We start from the raw sequence: 15525 nt of genomic DNA on the forward strand, positions 1-15525 counted from the left end.
GGGGGAATGTTTGTAGGGGGGAAATCTATCTGGCAAGTGGCACGATTTATGTTTGATGCTTGCGGTTTTGTTCATGTTTTTTAATCTCATTTTTTATACTCAAAGCATACAAAAGTGCATTTCGTAAAATACTTCTGTTTAGAGTGTCACACACAGACTAGGCTCAGCATGTGATGTCGCTCTGAATAAAGGGTGTTTGTCAAACGCTGTAAATTATGTGCCTCTGGACGTCGTTCAAGGAGGTATTCGTATCAGCATGTGACGTCAGACTGGCGTGTAGGAGACTGTCGCATGAACCACACCAGATTTAATTGAGATATGCGAGTCCGTGTTTGTCATTAGATAGCAAGGATACATATAGTCTTTTGTGAAATGCTGAGAAGTGGGGGAAAAAAACATATGTGAATGCTTATAAACCATGTAAACTCTCAGTGAAAGTAGTGAAGTGTTATAACTCGTCTGCATTTAGCATTATGAACTATTTTATGTAGAACCAAATATATAGGCAAAAATCAAATACTGTTTAAAAATGCAACTCAGTCGTACCTCACCTACTGATATATACAGGGGTTGGAAAAATAATTTGAACACCGATGAAATATGTAATTTCTCTTACTTTAATTATTAATAAGATCCTGGACTACCATTTGCATTTAATACAGCTTCCAGCCTTCTTGGAATAGATTCATACAACTTCTGAATATCTTCTAATGGAATTGTGTACCATTCATCTAGCAGAATATCTTCTGGTTGCTACAGAGAGATTGGAGCAGGGAACCTGTTTCTCACAATTCTCTCTAAAATGTCCTACATTGGTTCAATGATATTCAAGTCAGGATTGAGCTGGCCAGGGCAGATGTTGAAGTTCATACTGGTGCTCCTCAAACCAAATTGTTTTGGCTCTGTGTATGGGCGCATTACCATTTTTGAAAAATGGCGTCATTGTTTGGAAACAATATTTGGATGCACCTGATCACTTAGGATTTCCAAATACTTGCTGGCAGTAACACTACAGTGTAGGATAATGATGGGGACTGCAGCCTAGATATGGTTGACCAAATCTTCTTAGTCCAACTCCCATGTTTGACAGCTGGAACCAGACAGTCCAAGTTGTATGCTTCCTTTGGGGTTCTCCATAAATAAACTGGACCTGCTGTGGTGAATAAGGTAAACTGTGATTCATCAGACCATATCATTGTATATTATTTCCAGTCTCATGATCATGTTCATGATCTGTTTCATGATCATGACACCATCTTTCTTTTTTGCATTGGTATCTGTGATTAATGGTTTAGCAATTGCAACTCTTCCATGGATGTTGGAATTTTTCTAAAGTTCTTTGCGAATGTTTTTGTGGAAACATGGTCTTTAAGGTGGATATTAAGTTCTGCTGTCACCTTTGTTGCAGTTGTTTGGATACAATATTTCCTAGTGTTTGACAATCCCTATCGTTAATTTCTGATTATTTTTATCCACTATTCTTCTTCACTGATAAAGTCCTGCTATGCTTTGTAAACAGAATTATAATAGTGGAGACTGTTGCTCTTGAAACACCAAAGAGCTGGCCGGTAAAAGTTACAGATGTGGGCTCCCACAATCTGTCTACTTTGGAAGTCTGGCAAGTCACCCATTTCAAAAGTGTCTTAAACTATAGACTGCTGAGCACAACTTGTTTTATACTGGCATGCAACCAGATAATACTAGATGCAGCCTGGAAAATGTTTATTGTTTACACTTCCAATATACATTTTAACAGTGTTACTCTAAAATAAACAATACAAGTCTGAATTTGATTTAGCTTGTAAAAGAATTTTATAAAACTATTTCCATGTTATGCAACTATACACACCTTTCTGCCAAATAATCAGCATTCACACAATGCACAGCACAGTAGGTACACACCCTATGTAGTTGGCAGGACTGCATATTGTTTCTTTTGCATGCCAAAGAACCCCTTCCTCTTTGTTTTGCAACACAAATATCTGTTAACACATGAGTATAAACCTGAAAACAGATATGATTTATTAAGCCTTTGGGGAATATTTTTTGTCTTAAGTAAAGGAGAATATCTGGAGTGTTTACTGGCAGAGAGTATTTTTGCAAACTGAAATATTTGGAAACAAACACAGCCATACCAGATTCCGTTTCCACATTGCACACTCATTTCTACATTCACAATGATTGGATATTGATTACACTCAACCGGTCTCCAATCACACATACACACACATACTTGTTTCTATCCTCTGTTTTGTGCCTTTGCCTTACCATTGATATCATGTTTGTTGATTGCCTGACTAGTGCCTGTTCACCCATTTTGAGATTGCCTGACATTTTGGATTTGATTGTTAACTGTCATTAAAAGTTGATAATCTGCATTTGCATCTATCTGACGATGAAAATAATTCTTCCCTTATTACTATTATGCTAATCTTAGTGAAGCTGTTTTAAATTGTATGATTATTTATAATTTATAATAATAAATTATAATCTGTTCTATTTGACTGACTCAGTATTGAAGTCATTACTGACTTTGCATTAAAATAATTATTGCAAACATGACAATTAACCTACAATTAAAAAGATTACCACACTGATGCAGGGTATCTACACTGCTTAGTCATTACAAAGAAAATCCGCTGAACAGTTTTTCTACTTTGTAGAGAAGGGACTTTCCCTGTCTTTCTTAGAAAAAACTCATGATGTCCACCAGAGATATGGAACAACTTTGATCTATTATTGGTTAAAGTGTGCTCACACTGGTCCCAGCTAAATAAGACTTCTTCAGAATAATGCATATATGATTTTGGACTATGTTACAAATACATTATTAAAATGTATTACAAAAATTACAAAAAGAAAATGAATAATAGCTTGGAAAATCCTTTATTTAGTGAGATCTCAACATTTCTTGACATTCTAGAAATGAAACTGAGCTGAAATGTGTTTGTCTTTAGCACATATATCAACCACAAGCATTTTAAAGTTTGGTTACCTCTAAAAGTGAAAACTGAGAAAATAGTATTTAAAGATTCACAAACATGCTGAAATATCATTTCTAAGCTAAATATAAGATTATTAAACCCACTTTATTAAAACTATTATTAAACCTAGACCTTTTTTAATAAGCTCAAGCATGAAACATTTTGCTAATTTTGGAAAAAGAAAATAAAACATCAAAAAACTATCTACCAAGTAGAAAATTTAAAACTTGAAATGAGCCAAAAGAAAATTCTAGAAATAGTTCATTACATTCAACTACTTTATTCCATGTTTTACAATGCTGTTTGGAGAATGATGAAACAGTGTTTTGTTAAATACGGCCTAATTTTAAAAAAAAATCTTTAAAACTTTAATTTAAGTGTAAATGGAATCATAAACAATTTTATTAATTCATTGATTTACTAATTCATCCTGATGGAACACTTGATATGAGGTAGAAATGCATCCTGGAAGGGAACTTGACACTTTAAATGTGAGTCATCAGTGCTGTACTACCATGCAATGATACATAATTTTCAAGTATCAAAAATTCAAATGACCTTTGAAAGAAGAACTTCTCAGCTATTCAGAAATGTAGATTCCGATTTACTTATAGTTAGACTGGGTTTCAGCGCAAAAACCTCCCTATGTATAATCATTCTCCCACCAAAGAAATGATTCAGCATGAATGTAAAACATGAAATGTCAAATAGATCCCCATTGGAGATGTGGAAATAATAGCATCATTATGATGCAGCTGAAATTGTAGCTGAGTGATTCAAGGCAGTAGAAGATAATAATAAGATAAGTGGTTAACATGAGTATGAATTGCATTGTAAAAGCTTTCCTTATCACTTGGGTAAAACTGCCTTTTTGTGGGTATAGTATGAGAAATAACTGTAGTCCCATAAACAGTAAAAGAAATTTCCCTCTCCTATGGAATTTCTATTTAGGAGTTTTAAAAGCTGCATCACTCAGCTGATAAAACACAGGGTGAATAGAACTCAAAGCTATAGAAGGAACAATGAATTCTGTTTCAAGGTTCATCTTTTTGTTGTCACTGATTGCAAATTGTCACTTTGCTCCAATAACAGAGTTTGACATAGACTTCCAAGAAATTGAAAAAATAGAAAAATCATACCAGGTAAGTCATGCACTTGCTGCATTCAATGTATTAAAAATATATATTGAGAAACTTTACTAATTTTAAAAGCTTAATATTTTATATATTTGTTCTTAATAGCACTGTCCAATTAACTGCCAAGAGCCAAATAGTGCTCTCAGTACTGCAAAGAGCCAAGTAAGTAGTCTCAGCAAATTTACATATGTTAAGATTAAATAATTGTTTTATAAAAACAATTCAACATTAAGATATTTCAACTATTTTTGTCTGATTTGAAATAATGAGCCGATGCATTGTGAATGTGTTTCAAACAGCTCTTATCTGATAATAGAATGCCTCTCACATGCATTGCAGTGACTTCCTTCCGATCATATCTTTTGTAGAGTTATGTGTTATGTGCATCTAATTCCTATTGGAGAAATACTCTTTTATTTAGGATGCAAGGCTTTGGTCAGTTTTATTTTAGCTTCTACATTGTCTTCTAATAATCTGTGAGTCAATATTAAAAAGCCTGTATGTTTAAACAACCTGGAGTAATCTAGAGTTTATGGAGAGTTATACTTTTCTGTCATTGTAGGAATCTGAATGCCAATGTTTCATCTTTCCCCATACAAAGGTAAGTGCTCGTCTGTCTGTCTATCTATCTATCTATCTATCTATCTATCTATCTATCTATCTATCTATCTATCTATCTATCTATCTATCTATCTATCTATCTAACTCTAGAATTTAAAATATCTGTTTGGTTATCTTATTATAATTTTTATTCTAATGTACATTTGCATATCTTACTATTATTTCTATTCTAATATATATTAACAATATATATTTTTACCATTTTTTAAAGAACTGCACTTACCAAGTAATTGAAAATGGACTACGCAAACTAAACTTGGTTTGCAATAGTTCTGACACACGGACACACAGAACATGTCGAATCCTTGAAAGAGTAAAGGTGATGATAGATTTATGTTACATTTACTTCTAGTTCTTAGTTTTAGAACTCTCTTGTATGCTTTTGTATGATTAATTAGAATATAATTATAGACTTTTTTTAGTTAAGTAACCCACCTATTATGGTGCTACATGCTACATTGTTCAGTTGTTAGTTCAAATAGTTAATTAAAATAAAATCTAATAATTGATTAAGGAACATCATTCTAATAAAATGATTAAAAATGTTTAATTTACATAATTAAAATGCTAATTTTTCAACTGTATAAACATATCATACTACTATATATAATTTATTTTGCTTTTTGCTTTGCAGATATATAAAGGGTTACCATGTACTATAAATAAGCTTGTCTTGCCTAACATTTACCTACTGAAACTGTGCATCTGGCTGTCTTGAACAATTTTCATTTCTTTTTCTCCTCTAGAATCTTGTGAGCACTAACCAGACACTGTGTGGGACCCCAGTATCTCCACGCCACATTTTTAATTACATTAGAACTGTGCATCAAAAATCTAATAGTATGTCTACTTCATAATAATGAAAATTCTAGGTTAATTAGAAATCATAAAAAATAGTCTTATTTACTACTTTTTTTTCTTTATTTATTTAATAATGTAGACATAGACAAGCATTTTGGTTTCCAGCCAATGTTTAACAGTGATACTATTTATGGAAGTGATTTCCTAGTTCTTGACCATGTGTTTGATTTCCACTCTTTACATTTCATTATTTGATCTTATTTGAAATTGCAGCAGACATTATAATATTATTTAAATAAATACCCATGCTTCTGTAGACATCTAATCTTTATAATATTTATATTTAATTATCTTGTTGATTGTATTGATTGCATGATCATTGCTTTAATTTTATGTAATAAAATGTTAGTTAATGTATAGTTTTTCTTAAAACTTCATGCATTTTTTTTGTGATTTTATGCTTTAATTTATTGTTCATTTGAAAATTGTCAAGAGGTTGTAGAAATATTAGATGTAACATTATAGGTTTCCAGTCATGTTAAATTCTGATTCTACTGTGTTCTGTTGTGTAAGAAGCCTCTGACTGGATCAGGTAAATTGGGTCATCATGAACTTTCAAACCTGAACTTCTGGTGTAGATTCTTAATCTACAATAAAATTATCCTAATGATTAACATTCTTATTCATGATCCGTTAACACAAAAGAACACCAAAAATCAGGATTACAAGACAAGAACAAAGAATGAACACTCAGAATCAACAATGAAAAAAGAGCTGAAATAAAAAGGATTAATCAAGGCAAGAACTGAATACAGGTGAGAGTAATAATGACACACTAGTGTGTCAAAGACAAGACAGGGGCAGAGACAAAATATGAACCAAAACAAAATGTACACTGCTGCAGCATGTGCTGATAATAGGAATACATGCTGCATAAGTCAGCACCCTGGGTAAAATGTCCACAATTTGCTCCCAGTGTAGGCACTGCCCAAAAAGAATGTACTTGCAGGGCCAGGAATCGGAGGGCCACTCTCTTTGTCGGACTAATGGCAGACCATGCCAATATATTCACTGGAATCAGGAGATGGAACAGTGATGTCCTTGCCACAAGGTAAATAGGAGTGGTCATGAAAGGCCTTGCTGGCCTCTGGGTTAGGTGTGTATTTTTGGTCCCAGCCTTGAGCATGGTTTGACACTCTTGTGCTTGGGCTTGACTTGGGAGGCTGCCTATTCAGGCTTGACTTGAGAATGTCTTGGGAGGCTACCTTGTTTCCCTTGGCCATGGGCTTGGGAGACTGCTTTGAGTCAATGTCCATTGTTAAAAGCTGTATGCAAATGAAAGCGCATTGAATTTAATCAGTATTTATTGTCACATTAAAAACCAATAATAGTTTGGCATACTCTTTGTGCACTATTGATCAGAAATATGTTTGTGAATGTATGAATATGAAAGAAATTTTACTGCAATAACACAAAGCAAGTAAGAGTGTCTGCCAAATGCCAGAAATGTAAATGTAAATGAAAAAATATAAATCAAATCAGCAAATCAGTCAACCTGTTTCATTTATGTATTTTACTAACAAATCAGTAGCATTGTTTCTTTGATAATATTCTGTTTACAGGACTGAAAACAAATATTCATTCATTAATTTTTATTAATTTACAATCAGCTACAATGAGGAATTTTGTATTCCATCAAAAGAGAAGTCTCACTAAATAAGCAAAATAATAATTTACTGTAAGGACGCATCTAACTATGTGTTGAGTAAATACTGGATGCACAGCACAGAATAAACCGGCCTTCAGCTTCAGTGGAGAGGAGCGTCCAGTTACATACCCAGAAACAAAAAAGTCTTTCTTCCATGGGTTTCAGCAAGGGTTTAAACGTGAGGGTGTGAAACTTCCCAGGTTTAGGTAGGGAATGACAAAGCTGGATGTAGGCTTGGAACAATTCAAAAGAAGCTCTATTCTTTGTCTTTTACATTCTGTTTTCAGTAGTTTATTTTATAAACATACACATGGCTCAGTGCTGGTTCATTTTTTCTCTTTCTCTCTCTCATTTTGTGTGTGTGTGTGTGACGTCAGCTAGAGTGAGGGAAGAGGGGTTTTTTTAAGGATCGTCTTTAAACTGTTCCTACAGCTTTAGTTCTTACTCTACAGCCACATACTACCTTAAACTTTTTAACTGTGAATTTAGCTTGTATAATGTATTGCAATAGTTTAAGCAATATAGCACTTTGCTTTTCGCAATCACATGCATTTTTCCTTGTCATAGCTCAGAAGATTAAGAATCAGTATCAGTTTTATTGGCCAATTATGTTTTACACACATAAGGAATTTGCTAGTGGATAATTCATTAGTATAATTTCCCACAGGTGTGCAATCCTTACCATTCACCTTCTCCAGCTCCACCCTTCATTCAGGTTTGCGATCAGAGTTTTGAGTATTGCTTGATCTTAGTGCAACTCGGGTCTTATTTTACTGATCATTATCTGTTTGTAGATGTAAATGGTGACTTCTCACAAGAAGGTAAAGTTTAGTGTTTTGCCAGGTTCTATTTTGTGTCCACTGCTTTTTTGTAATCTTATTTGTAAACATGGTATTATCTCCCACTTTTGCTGATGACACACACTTCATAAAAAGGAATGTGTAACTTCCTTCTACTTAATTCTGACATGATAGAAGTACTTGTACTAGGACTACATGCAGCCAGCTTTCTGCTTAGTAGTAACTGGATGGCCAATCTCTTTTATCTTCTGCAGCAGTAAAAGACCCTTTTGTGATCTGTCATTTGACATTCATAGATAATATTCCTAGTACAGTTTTCTTTCATTTAAGAAATTTTGCTAAGATAAGAAATATAAATTCACTATACGACAAAGAAAAACTTTACGGTTTTGTTACCTCTAAGTTGCATTATTGCAATACCTTATTGTCTCAATGTTCCAGTAGGTACAAAAACAAACTCTAGTTAGTCCAGAATGCAGCAGCCAGAGAACTAACTAGAACCAGAAGATATGAACACATCACCCCATATATCAGCCCAAGTTTCTTTCACACTGATAGCCTGCAATTGTCATCAGTTTTGCACTCAATTCTCATCAGTGAATAGTTGATAATTTCAAGACAGACTTTAAATTATAACTACAATGAATCTTCTATACAATTGCATTTTTGACATATAGTACAGTTGTAGAATAATTTATTTTATAATTACACTTTCCGCTGTCACCCAGATGACAGTGGGATCCTTTTTGAGTCTGGTTTGTGGTTACCCAAAAAGTGTCCCCTGATTAATTCAAAACTTGAATGCATGAGCAGTGTAAATTATGCAGTAAATTGGGACATGAATTAGGTAGTAATGAGCATTTTTGTGCAATACTTTATGGAAGATTTTTTCCAATTTTACATTCAAAGTGAGTAGATATTATTGTGATATTGTAATATTATTCCAAAACCATAACCATATGTTTTTTGAAGACAGTCAGAAGTGCCATTTGTTTTGCCCATTTTTCTGCTATCTGCATACTTCTCTCCACATTTGCAATTTCCACAAGGCACAATCATCATAAAGGGGATTTGCCGATTCTTCTATTCTTTCCAATCAGTGAAAACAATTTTCTTTGTCATAATATTGAACAAAAGTGGGTCTCTGAATAACTCTGACCCTCATGATCCTATTAATCTCCTTTTACTTCTCATCTTACATAATTTAAAGTCCACAGCATATTGTAAGCTTTTTCTATGTCAAAAATACTAACTCCTATTAATACTACTTTATTCATTATTGCCTTTCTAATTTTAGATTTAAGCATATTATTTTATTGGAATGATCACTCCATGTTTCCTAACTCCCATACTTTATTAAAAACATACTTTTATGTTCAATGGTACATAACTGTTTTATAACTTCATAACACATTTTGTGTTTTCCAGAAGAGGTATGCTTTACCCATAGTAATGCCTGCTTCAATGTAAAATCCACATCCAGTATGCACCAGGTAGCACTTTTTGAAGCAGGATATCTGGATTCTCTCTTTGTGTCCTCATATTCTTTTTCCTGTAACTAAACAAAAGTGTCTGCTAGCACCTCTGCATTTTCATTGTTAGAAATGCATTGTAATGCTTTAAGGCATACATGTACTCTCATTTGTTAAAACTGCTATACTCCTGTATGGTTGTATCCTGTCATCCGCTGCTATAGTTATATTTATGTTTATTCTGTTTGCACTACCTCAACCGCTGCTGTGTATTTTTGCACAATATTTTTGCACAATACTTTGTTGTTTTGTGTTGAACTTGTTGTTGTATGTTTATGTAGCACCAGGTCCTGGAGAAACGTTGTTTCATTTCACTATGTACTGCGCCAGCTATATGTGGTTGAAATGACAATAAAGCTTCTTGAATCTTGAATCTTCCTAATCATATCCCACATTTCACTAATAACTGTACTCTCACTAATTTCATCACACAATGGTCTCCAGTAACTTCTTTCAGTTACCATTATTACTTTATACATTTATAAACAAAAATAAAAATAATTTAGGTAATATTTTAATATTATAATTTTAAAATTGGTTCCTTTTAGGGTTGAAAGCTAAAGGGTTAATATTTGGTTAACACAACTATTTTCAAAGGATTCAGGCATAAATGTAACCTATTGTCAGGCATGCATTTCCGGGTTCCATGTTGCTACTTCCGGTTCCGGGACGCAACTTCCGGTTTCGCGATCTCATTTCTGGTTTCCGCCATTTTATGCTCCTCTGTCCTATATAAGCTAGCGAGCAGTCCATGCTCCTTGCCAGATGGTCTCTTCAGTCAGCCTTGAGCTTCTGAGACGGCATCCTGCCCTTTTCTTCAGTTCCTGTCTGCCTGGTTTGTCTCTGCCTTCCTTCAATCAATGACTCTGCCTGTCCTACGTTTAACCTGTTCTCTGGATTTGGATTATTGGACTGTATGCTGCTTATGACTCTGCCTGTCCTACGTTTAACCTGCTTTCTGGATTTTGGATTATTGGATTGTATGCTGTTAATGACTCTGCCTGTCCTACGTTTAACCTGCTTTCTGGATTTTGGATTATTGGATTGTATGCTGTTAATGACTCTGCCTGTCCTACGTTTAACCTGTTCTCTGGATTTGGATTAGTGGACTGTATGCTGTTAATGACTCTGCCTGTCCTACGTTTAACCTGTTCTCTGGATTGTGGATTATTGGACTGTATGTGGTTGTTTCTTTTACTGATTCTACCAGCCTGCTGTATCCTGGTTTTTTCAGTTTCTTTTGAGAACTCTGCCATTTTTTGTGCCGTTCTAAATAAAGACTCTAAGTTTGAACTCGGACTGTGTTCTGCATTTGGGTCCTCACCTGCCACCCCTGACAGTACTATCTGGCCAACATGGACCCAGCAGAGCCACAGAACATGCAAGCCCTTCTAAGCTCCTTATCTGAGACCTCCACCTCTCACGAACGTCGTCTCCAGGATCTCGCCTCAGCTACACACAAACTGATCCGTCGCATGAATCAGCTTTCAGTCACTCCACCCTCTTCAGCTCCCTCGGCGACAATGACACCCACGAGCTCACCAGGTCATCTTCGGGAGCCACACCTGCCTTACCCCGAGCGCTTCTCCGGTGAACCAGGACTATGCCGTGCATTTCTGATGCAATGCTCAGTGATCTTTGAACTTCAACCCTCTTCCTTCCCATCAGACCGCTCCAAGGTAGCCTATGTCATCTCCCTGTTGTCAGGCAAGGCCAAGCTCTGGGCAACCGCCGAGTGGGAACGTCAGTCTGTACTCTGCTCCTCCTTTGAGTCTTTTTCCAATGAACTCCGCAAGGTCTTTGACACCTCTGCTCCTCAGCAGGATGCGGCACGCTCCCTCTTTGAAGCCTCACAAGGGAGCCTAACTGTGGCGGAATATGCGGTGGATTTTCGCACATTTACCATCGACAGCGGGTGGAATGCCACCGCACTCTACGATGCCTTCTATCGCGGGCTGGCTTCTGAAATTAAGGATGAGCTCGCTGCCCAGGAGCTACCAGCCGACCTCGATGACCTGATCGCCCTGGCTACCCACATCGATCGACGCATTCGGGAACGCCAAACTGAAAGGTCAGCCCGACGTCTTGGACAACCCAACTACCGACCCACTGTCTCTCGCCCCCCGCCTTCTCCTACCCTCCCTGTCTCTGCATCCAGGAGCCTTCCTCTCTCCCATGCCATGGAGATCGGTCGTCGTCACTTATCCCCTGCTGAGAAGGACAGGCGTCGGGCCTCAGGACTATGCCTGTACTGTGGAGAGGCTGGACATTTTGCCGCTTCCTGTCCAGTAAAAGGCCGGGCTCATCGCTGAAAGAGGGGCCAGCGGCGAGTCTACGACCATCAGTCCCTTCCAAGCCACTGCTCAAGATCCGCATCTCAGTTGACCAGCGGGGCTACGACCTATCTGCCTTTGTGGACTCCGGAGCCGACTCTGAATTTATGGATCAAGACCTGGCTAAACAACTAGGCCTTGAGACGGTGCCTCTGTTCTCGCCCCTCCAAGTTCGGGCCTTGGACGGCCACGTCCTCCATCATGCCTCCCAACGCACTAAACCCTTGCTTGTCACCATCTCTGAACATCACCAAGAGTGGTTGTCTTTTCTTCTTATCCCTTCACCATTTGCCCCTGTTATGTTGGGCTTTCCATGGCTCCGGAAGCACAATCCTCACGTGGACTGGACCAGCAGCCGTATTCTGGATTGGGGCACCTACTGCCTAGCCCATTGCCTAGGATCTGTACCTCCGACCAAGGTGTCTGACATGGACGAACCACCCCCTGACCTCAGCTCAGTACCCTCCGATTATCATGACCTGGGGATGGCATTCAGCAAGGTCAGAGCTTCCTCTTTACCCCCTCATCGCCCATATGACTGTGCTATTGACCTCCTGCCTGGCACTACCCCTCCTCGGGGTCGGCTCTACCAGCTTTCGGGACCCGAAAGAGAGGCTATGACCCAATATATTCAAGATTCCCTCGCGGCCGGGATCATTCGTCCATCTTCCTCACCTGCTGGGGCTGGGTTCTTCTTTGTAGGGAAGAAGGATGGGTCCTTGCGTCCATGCATCGACTACCGTGGGCTTAATGCCTTAACTACCAAGAACCGTTATCCATTACCCCTCATGTCTACCGCTTTCGAACTCCTCCAGGGAGCCACTGTCTTCACCAAACTCGATCTCCGCAACGCCTATCATCTGGTGCGTATTCGAGAGGGTGACGAATGGAAGACTGCATCTAACACCCCAACAGGCCATTATGAATATCTGGTAATGCCGTTCGGGCTCACTAATGCCCCTGCTGTATTTCAAGCCCTGGTCAACGACATCCTCCGGGACTTCCTAAACCAGTTTGTCTTTGTGTACTTGGATGACATCCTCATCTTCTCCCACTCCCTAGAGGAGCATGTTCACCATGTCCGGTCAGTGCTCCGTCGCCTGCTTCAGAACCGTCTGTATGTGAAAGCCGAGAAGTGTGAATTCCACACCTCCAGCACCACGTTTTTGGGTTTCATACTCTCGGCCGGTAGCATACAGATGGATCCCAGGCGGGTGGAGGCTGTGAGGGACTGGCAGTGCCCTGAAAGCTGTAAGCAGCTCCAGCGTTTCCTGGGGTTCGCTAATTTCTACCGGAAGTTCATCAGAGGTTACAGTGCCGTTGCGGCACCCCTGCACCGACTCACTTCCTCACTACACCCCTTTTCATGGACTCCAGAGGCTGAGCTAGCCTTTGCCCAACTTAAGAAGCTCTTCACTACTGCTCCTGTCCTGATTCTTCCGGACCCATCGCGCCAGTTTGTGGTGGAGGTGGATGCATCTGACTGTGGGGTGGGGGCCATCCTGTCTCAAAGGGCTTCTAAGGACAATCGTCTCCACCCCTGTGCCTTTTTCTCTCACCGCCTTTCCCCAGCTGAACAGAAGTATGCCATCGGTGAATGGGAGCTTCTGGCTGTGAAACTGGCACTGGAGGAGTGGCGCCACTGGTTGGAGGGCACTGAGCAGCTTTTCATTGTATGGACTGAACACAGAAATCTTGAATACCTTCAGACAGCCAAACGACTCAATCCTCGACAGGCTCGTTGGGGGCTGTTCTTTGGGCGTTTTAACTTCACCCTCTCATTCCGCCCTGGTTCTAAGAATGGTAAACCGGATGCCCTTTCACGACTGTTCACCCCCGATGAGGATGACCCAGCTCCCGAACACATCCTCCCTTCGTCGGTAACCATCCGTGCTCTTCATCTGGGGATCGAAAGGAGAGTGCAGCAGGCCATCGCAGGGATACAGATTCCAGGCAACTGCCCCAGGAACAGACTCTTTGTCCCTGATCACCTTAGGTCTCAGGTCATCCAGTGGTGCCACAGCAGCCGCCTCTTTTGTCATCCCGGGGTTTCCCGTACCTTATCTACTCTCCAACAGCGTTTCTGGTGGCCATCACTCAAGCACGATATCCAGAGATTTGTGGCAGCCTGCCCCACCTGTGCTCAGCAGAAATCGTCCAGGACCCCACAAGCCGGGCTCCTGCACCCCCTTCCGACCCCCAGATGACCTTGGTCCCATATCTCCCTGGACTTTGTCAACGGACTACCTCCTTCTGCCGGCCACACTACCATCCTTACGGTGGTGGACCGATTCTCGAAAATGGTCCATTCCGTGCCCTTGGCCAAGCTTCCCTCCGCCAAGGAGACTGCCCAGATGCTACTATTACATGTCTTCCGCTTACACGGGTTGCCTCGCAATATTGTGTCAGACCGGGGGCCACAGTTCACCTCGAGATTCTGGAAGGAGTTCTGTCACCTCCTGGGTACCTCCATTAGCCTTTCATCTGGTTTCCACCCGCAGACCAACGGCCAGACGGAGCGATTAAACCAAGAGTTGGAGACTGGGCTCAGAATCCTCTGTTCTGAAGACCCTACATCCTGGTCATCCAACCTCATTTGGGTCGAATATGCCCACAACTCTCTTCCCTTGGCAGCCACAGGCCTCTCCCCTTTCCAGGCCGCTTACGGCTATCAACCACCTCTGTTCTCTTCCCAAGAATTAGAGGCCTCGGTTCCCTCTGCCCTCGCTCTGGTTAAACGGTGTCGACGGGTCTGGAGGAGGACCCACTTAGTGCTTCTCCGCTCATCCAAAAGCTATGCTCGATGGGCCAATCGTAAGCGCCACCCGGCACCCCCTTACCATGTTGGCCAACGTGTTTGGCTGTCCACTCGGGATCTGCCCCTGAAAGTCGCCTGTCGGAAGCTCGCTCCTCACTTTGTTGGTCCGTTCCCAATCTCTAAAGTGCTCAATCCAGTATCCGTCCGACTCAAGCTTCCCCGGGCCCTTCGCATCCACCCTACGTTTCATGTCTCCAGACTCAAGCCTGTCCGAGCCTGTTCGCTGTTAACCTGCTCTCTGGATTTTGGATTATTGGATTGTATGCTGTTAATGACTCTGCCTGTCCTACGTTTAACCTGTTCTCTGGATTGTGGATTATTGGACTGTATGTGGTTGTTTCTTTTACATATATACTATATGTGTGATTCTACCAGCCTGCTGTATCCTGGTTTTTTCAGTTTCTTTTGAGAACTCTGCCATTTTTTGTGCCGTTCTAAATAAAGACTCGGACTGTGTTCTGCATTTGGGTCCTCACCTGCCACCCCTGCCACCTATTTTATATTCCATTTTTCTTCTTCTGGGCTGATGATTTTCTCTCTTATTTTCTGTTCCTGAACTTTGACTACAATATTTCTTTCTTTTGCACTTTTCTAACAAAGTCCACTACTATTCCTGTTTTTTTCATTTTCCCCAAGAACTAACTTGTCCTTCATATCTGGATCACTTCCAGATTGTGTCTATTTTAGTTTCAATTACAACACAGCATTGCCAACCATGCTGCATATTGCTGGTGGTGGTGTTGGTGGTGGCGGTGGTTGATCTTCTTTTTCTAAAAAGGGATACAAATTGGG

General features: G+C 39.8%; 1 long non-coding RNA gene across 1 annotated transcript; it reads left to right on the plus strand.

Moving 5' to 3' along the window:
* The first annotated feature begins 99 nt into the window (after positions 1–99).
* Positions 100–6830, plus strand: LOC131358154 (uncharacterized). Its single transcript, XR_009205353.1, has 6 exons — positions 100–1167; positions 4077–4126; positions 4226–4282; positions 4683–4721; positions 4953–5060; positions 5488–6830. It is a non-coding gene; the product is annotated as an uncharacterized LOC131358154 (long non-coding RNA).
* Positions 6831–15525: the final 8695 nt, after the last annotated feature.

Source organism: Hemibagrus wyckioides, linkage group LG08 (genome assembly GCF_019097595.1).
Source record: "Hemibagrus wyckioides isolate EC202008001 linkage group LG08, SWU_Hwy_1.0, whole genome shotgun sequence".
Classification (NCBI taxonomy): Eukaryota; Metazoa; Chordata; class Actinopteri; order Siluriformes; family Bagridae; genus Hemibagrus; species Hemibagrus wyckioides.